The sequence below is a fragment of the Apis laboriosa genome, unplaced genomic scaffold (assembly GCF_014066325.1).
Source record: "Apis laboriosa isolate Shangri-la unplaced genomic scaffold, ASM1406632v1 scaffold21_cov150, whole genome shotgun sequence".
Lineage (NCBI taxonomy): Eukaryota > Metazoa > Arthropoda > Insecta > Hymenoptera > Apidae > Apis > Apis laboriosa.
In genome coordinates this window covers 196,136-203,022 of record NW_025222365.1, presented here as the reverse complement: position 1 = coordinate 203,022, position 6,887 = coordinate 196,136, and the positions used below count along the sequence as shown (strand labels likewise).

At 44.2% G+C, this 6,887-nt stretch overlaps 1 protein-coding gene across 1 annotated transcript in view; it reads left to right on the top strand.

Annotated features, from left to right (window-relative positions):
- LOC122713040 (headcase protein) overlaps window positions 1–6,887 on the top strand; it is a 143,414-nt gene that overhangs the window by 81,904 nt on the left and 54,623 nt on the right. The window lies entirely within an intron of this gene.

The following is a 6,887-nucleotide window of genomic DNA, read 5'->3' as shown; positions in this document are numbered from 1 at the left end:
AGGAAAAAAAAAAAATAAAAAGGACGCTATTGCGTGATAAAATTTTTTGTATTTATATTATGAATAGAATATAAATGTAACTCTATTAAAAGAATTATTTATATCTTTTTCGTATTATAACTAAATAAAATAAAAAGACAAAAACAATTTGTTGCACGAGTATTTTCCAGAGAGCTATTTTTTATACGTACATTCGAATCAAGATTTATAAAATACACGAAAACGTTTTCAATAAAACGAATTATATCCATCACCGATTGTCACACGCCTCCCCTCTCTGAGAGTTTCTTCAACTTGCGAGAGATTGCGAATTGAAGTTCGTATCATCATTTTTCTTCCAAATCGAAGAAGAGAAAAATTGTTGCTCGACGAGCACACGAGCACAAGCGATAAGCTAACATTGGAGGCCAAACTCGATGGATGGGCTAAACTTGAACTCGCTCGAGGACCACGTTAGAGTGCGTGTACATGGAGTATACACATCGTGCATCATCGACACGCGCATACCATGCTCTGTTCCAGCCCTCCTCTCCCTCGGCCCTACCCTTGCCACGGTTCTCGAGTCAACAATGATGCGCCTGTGGGGGCCATCGTGCGCTCCGCCCATCCAAAATGAAAAATCACCGCGAGATTAGCGTGCGACGAGAGTTATATTTATATATACATATATATACATATATATATATATATGCAACGAGGGAAGGAAGAGGGGAGGGGAAGAGTCTGACCCCGTTCGAGCGAAAAAGCCATGAACGCGTTCTTTCATGGACGTTGACCTGACGGGTTAATCGGGGAACATCGACCTATCGGCGATCAATGAGAGCCTGGTAATCGGTTCTCGATACAACACCACCACCTATAAAGCCTTTCTAGCTTCTTTCGAGAGTTGAATGACGCGATACAGGAGGAAGAGAGATATATAATTTTCACGAGGCTTTGGGCCTTTCGATATTCAGCGACGAGTAACACGGCGCAATAGCGTTATTTCTCTTTCTTCTTCGATCGTGCAGCAGTCAATTTATTCGACCGGATCAATTTCATAAGAAGATATTATTCTATCTTTTCGGAAATAATTTAACATTGAATTGATTCGTCCCATGGGGGGTGAGTAGCAGTGATGGTGGTTTGGACCAAAATGGTTCTACCGTTTTCGATTTCGGTTTCGGTAAATGGCCGGAACGCTAAGGATGAAATATCCCCTCCCCCCTCCCCGATCCACAATGCATTTGTCATGCAGTTGGCGTCGCTCGGTAGGCGTTCGCTTTCATCGATTATGCATTCGAATTTATATTTATGAAGCGTAGTAGCTTCTCGTATCGGCGTTCTAATAATGGATGCTGCTATAAACCTCTCGTCAGGGTCGGCCGTTCCATGTCGACGTACCAGGAACGCTTGCATTACTCGGTAACGGAGAGAGAGAGAGGGAGAGGGAGAGGGAGAGGGAGGGAGAGAGAAAGCGCGAAGAGTTGTCTTCACGGCTCCCGTATATATATTTTTCCTCTGTCGTACGTTTTGCGGATCCGAGCGTCTAACAAACGCTGTTTCTCCACGTGGCCGGATGTTTACGCGCGTCACGGCTCCTCGAGGGGACAGAGGAGGTGGAGGAGGAGGAGGAACGAAATGGAATCGGTGTTCCCAATCGCGTGGCAACTTTAATTTTGTTTTTTTAATGGAGAGATCGCGATGCGTATCGAGTGCTTTGCATTCCTCGCTTGTTATTGGATCGATAATTTATATAATTTCTTCGCGTCGATTTTTCAAGATACGTATATGTAAAAAAAAAAAAAAAAAGAAATATGAAGAATTGAAGATTCGTGAAAAATATTTATTTATTTATTTTTTTTAACGATATCTTGGAGAGGAAACGGAAGGTTAATCTGCGTGGTAATTTTTTTTCTTTTTTTTTTTAATTACGTACAATTGGCGGTCGAGAATTGGCGGATTGCGAATGTCGACAGATTTCAAAGGATCGGATGTCGAGAGGGTTATTATCGGTTTGGAGAGTTGGCTTCGTCGCCGAATAAATTTGCCGGTGAAACCGAAAGTAATCGAGGAGGAGAAAGGCAACCTCGTGCAAGAAACAGCCCCGGCGGGAGGTCAAGAGAGACCAGACGAGTTTTTCGCGCGCTCCGCCAAGAATCGGTCGTAGGTTCTTTCTTCGTGGGAAGAAGTTGACTTCTGGAAGCGACCAAGAGAAAAATCGCACGGTGTTTGTTCCACGATCGCCGCATGTTTGCCAGATTCTGTCGCCCGTTTCCATCTCCTTCGCTTGTATTCATCTTAATTGCACTCATTTCGTCTAACTCGTTTAACGATCGAAGGGAATTGATGATAAAATACGACTCGATCGTTACGATACAAACAAGTATTCGAAAAGAAGAGACATTAACACGAAGAATTTTCATAATTAACTCGTTTTCGGAGGAAAGTGCTTGAGAAAATCGATCGTCGATCCTAAAGGCTTGTTTATTTTCTTCCATCAATCGACGCAAACAATCTTATTAATTTATGGAAATAATTGAAATGTGATATAAGAGAAAATGGCGTATCCACCGATCAAAGACTTTTTCCCCGACTCTTTCTCCGACACACGGGACCCGAATGCAGCTGGGTATCGGTCGAAGAGAGAGCCAGTTTCGAAGTCGATGGTTCGTCTGTTGTATATTTCATGAACGGTGAGTTTCCATCCTCGTCGATGCGCGAAGAGAGAGGGACGATCGATCGAGAGATCCGCGCTGCCACGCACGATCCCATCACTGGACCCGTTTTATTATACGTGACGCTCGCGTCTGCGAAAAATTGCGTTTTTTCACGGCGCACGGGGGCTTTACGGCCCGCGATAGGGATGATTACGCCGCGACCCGTGTTTACCAAAAACCTTCCAAGCTTGTGCGCCACCCTTGCGTTTCCCCCGCATCAGCATCATCTTCGAAATTCTCTAAAAAACACGGAATATTATTTACCCTCCTTCTCCCTTAGTTGTTCTTCGGGCCAAATCTCACCCTTCTCCTTCCATCTCAAATTTTTTTGTCTTTTTTTACATCGTTACATGTAAAATTTTCTAATCACCGAAACCTCACCGAAGCTCGTGCTCTCGAGTATCCTCTTTCCTTCCGATTTGAAATTCTCCGATCTTTATCGTCGATGTACAAAAATTTGAATACTTGTTCACTAATAGTAATAATTCTAAGTGTTACATAAAACGGAGAAAAAAACTTCTCCAACGAGAATCGATAATCGAGTGGCGTTATATCACTCGTGTAAAATCTATATCTCGCAATGTATATTAATTTTCGAAGGCCGCGCGTCACGTGGGTCTCGTGATTTCCAAGCGACATCGACCAGACTCTCCATTCGCCTCCCAGTGTCACTCCATCGTTCTCCAACCTCGTTTACCTGTCTCTCCTCTCCGCTTCGACCCACACGCGATCCACGCTTCAAGGTTTCCGCTCGCGGATCGCCCCGCAGACGTCTCTCTCTCTCTCTCTCTCTTCTCTTTCCCCTCTCTGTCTCTCTCCCCGTTTCCTCGTGAGCCTCGCAAAGCCGCGCGATTGCACACTGCACCATTGCACCGCCGTGGGGCCATTGGCCTCGGTATCGTCGTCGCTCCTCGGCGACACCGAGCTCGAGCCGAAAAGCGGCGCGCCAACAGAGCGAGCTTTTTTGCGCGCCCGTGCCCCCTTCCTTCCTCCCACTCGGTTTATCGCCTCGCCGAGCCGAACGAGGACGCGGGTCACCGTGTCGCGAGCCGATTTTTCTCTCGAGGAAAGGAGAGGAATCTTTGTTTGCGAGCGATTCTCGAGGCAAACGGCGAACGACGTGTTGTTTTGAAGGAGGAGGAGGGTAATTCTCGTTGCCGAAATTGTGTGGAGTAGAGAGAGAGAGAAAGGTGCGTTGACGAAAGCAAAAGGAGAAAGGGAAAGGGGAGTATGATCGTTTTACGGGAATTTGATACGGGACGTGGCGTGACGATTGTAAGTCGATTCAGAATTTTTAGAGGCGTTTCGATATCATCGGTTGATGTTTGATAATCGAATACTCGGGAGGGGGAGGAGGCACAATGTTTCATCGATGTTGAAAACAAACTGTGTAAACGATATTCGAAACAAGAGTATAATCGGATCGATCCAATCCCTTTTTTTTAATCGATAATTTCTCTCTTCGAATACGTGCAACGAGATTATAAATTATCGTCGCAAGAAAACTTTGGGGAAAAAATGGATATTTTATTTACACAGATAGACCGGATATATTTATGTATAACCGTCTTTATACCGTGGAAACGAAGTCTGTTAAATCGATATCGAGGATATCGTTCGTTTCAAATGGACAGTTTTATCGCTTCCTGCGCCCCCCACACTTTTCACGCTTGATATTCAACAACCTCTGTGCGAACCTCTCTTCAATAATCTCTAATAATTTCTCCTAAAAACAATGCCCTAAAAAATTTCGATTAGTCAAGTTATTAGTCCAGATCGAGACGAGATCTTATCGATACAATTTTTTTTTCTCTAAGAATTACGAAATTTCTCAGAATTTCGATTAACACGCAAGCGTGTGCCGATTAATCGAGCGTGATTCCACCATTTCGATCAAACTTCCATCACCTGTCGCTAATAGACTCGCAACCCTCTCCTCTTCGAGCCTTCGAATTTAACGAGAGCAAGGAAGAGAGAGAGAGAGAGAGCAGGGTGTCCTCCGTACAGGCGATTAATTAATTTCCATCTGCTCAGATCTCTCTCTCTCTCTCTCTCTCTCTCTCTCTCTCTCTCTCTCTCTGTGCGGAGAGATTCGCGAGATTCCCGTTTCCTGTGCCCGTTATCGTCCCTCCATAAATAACACAACCGCAGAAATAAACGCGCTATCGAGAAAAGACCACTGTCGCTCCGCTCTCGATCCGTGTATTAGTCCGCGCGCATGTAAATTGCCTTTTATATATGCCCCCCTATCTTTATATCTCGCCACGTCTGACTATTATCGCCGGTCTGTCCACTATCTACTGCCGCTGCCTACAGAGTTAGAGAGAGAGAGAGAGAGAAAGGGAGGACCGAATTCGTAGGAGGTCGACGTGAATGGAGATCGCTGTTTTCGAGCGGTTTACACGGAATCCAGCCCCACGTGCTTGTATCGCGTGAAAGAAATCACTGTGCGGGAGGAGTGTCGATTTATCGATGACAATTGCACCGGTTTAAATTTTTTTATAGTAGTTTTATAGTAGTTTTTGAGTAGGAAACTTTCGAAATTTCAAATTTTAATTTTCCCTTTCATTTGGATTTGGATCTTCTTTTGGATTTGGAAATTCGAAGCCTGTCTTCAATTTTCTTCCTTCTCGAAACTTTTTTTAATATATATATATTTAATGCAATTACGATCAAAGATACTTTTTTTCGCCTCGTCGGCGACGAAATTATTCTCGGTATTTGAACTCGGTTAAGAATTTTCCACGTGAACGGTCACCGGATTACGCTCGTTAATCTTATTATCACGGTGTTTTAATCCAAAGTGCAATCAGCTTATCCAAATGCGGTGCGCGGCTCGAAGGACGAGGCGTAAAAATCGCCTCGTTTCTCTCCACCCGTTCCCGGTCAATCTTGCATCGTTAAAGGAGATCGGGTAACGTCACGGTGCGTATATTTCCGAGGCGACCCAGTTGCATAGCGAATGCAACGGTGGCGAGCCGTTCGTGGGCCGTGGATCGTGTTCGTGCGTGGGGGGAGGGCAACCGTTGTCGCATCCCGCTTTCTCCGTTTATGCTCATCTCTTATGATTTTCGAAAACGTCCTTTTAGACCCTTTCCTTTCTTGAAAGTCCTCCTCGAATTCAGCTTCAGAATTTCTGAAAGTTTCGATTCGAACACGAACACAAATCATTCTGAATTTTATTCTTCTATAAAGATCGATTTGTAAATCTTTTTCCTTCCCTCGCTATCATTTAATATTGTATAAGCCGACGAACTCTCCGTTACGCGCATCTCGAGAAATCTCGAGACTTTCAACAGTTGCGATTCGAATCTTCTCTTGCAATTTTAAAAACGTTGGTCGAACGTACGTTATCTCGTAAGGATGGATGGATCCAGAACCTCGAAATCGAAGGTATTTTTGCCACGATAACGAGACGACGATCGTTAACGGTGCCGCCGCGCCGCGATCAGGGATACACATATACACAGGTTTTAAATTGGCCGGATTTATTGCAGTGGTTTGTCTTTCTGTTAACGGAGGGGACCGGTTTTCTAAGCCGATAGAGCTCGACAAAAAGGCACGATTAATGGCGGATCAGTATCAGCGGTATTCGATGTTCCGCTGTCCTCGATCGGAGATCGCGTGACGGTTTTATCCGAGAGAGAACGAAAAGTTACTGGATAATTTTAACCGTACCTTTGGATCACTGGTTCCATCGCATTTTTCTTGCTCGTCATCATTTTACAAAAATAAACACCAATAAGAATTTTATTTATTTCGATTAATTCAAAGTCGCTCAACCGTTCGATTCGAGGAATATTTTTTTTTTTTGAAAGAAGCCTGCTTCGAAACAAATCAATCTCGCAATTTCGCGAAGAAAAAGAATAGCCTTATCAAAGATTCGAACCACGTTACATCACGAGGGATTAATCATAGACGACAGATAATTATTTGTCGAGATAAACAAATTATTTTCGCAGATCATCCAAGGATCGAGCGATAATGAAGCGAGTCAACTTACGGAGGGGGAGAGGGAAAAGTAGGAGAAGATCGTAAAGCATCCGCAGCAATAAAGCTTTCTGGCCTGGAGAAGAAACACGGGCAGCAGCCAGAGGGCTGCTTATTTTAAGAAATTAATTTGTCGAAGGACAAATTGCCCGTGGTACCTCGACGATACCATGAGAGGAGGGAAGACGAGGAGGAAAG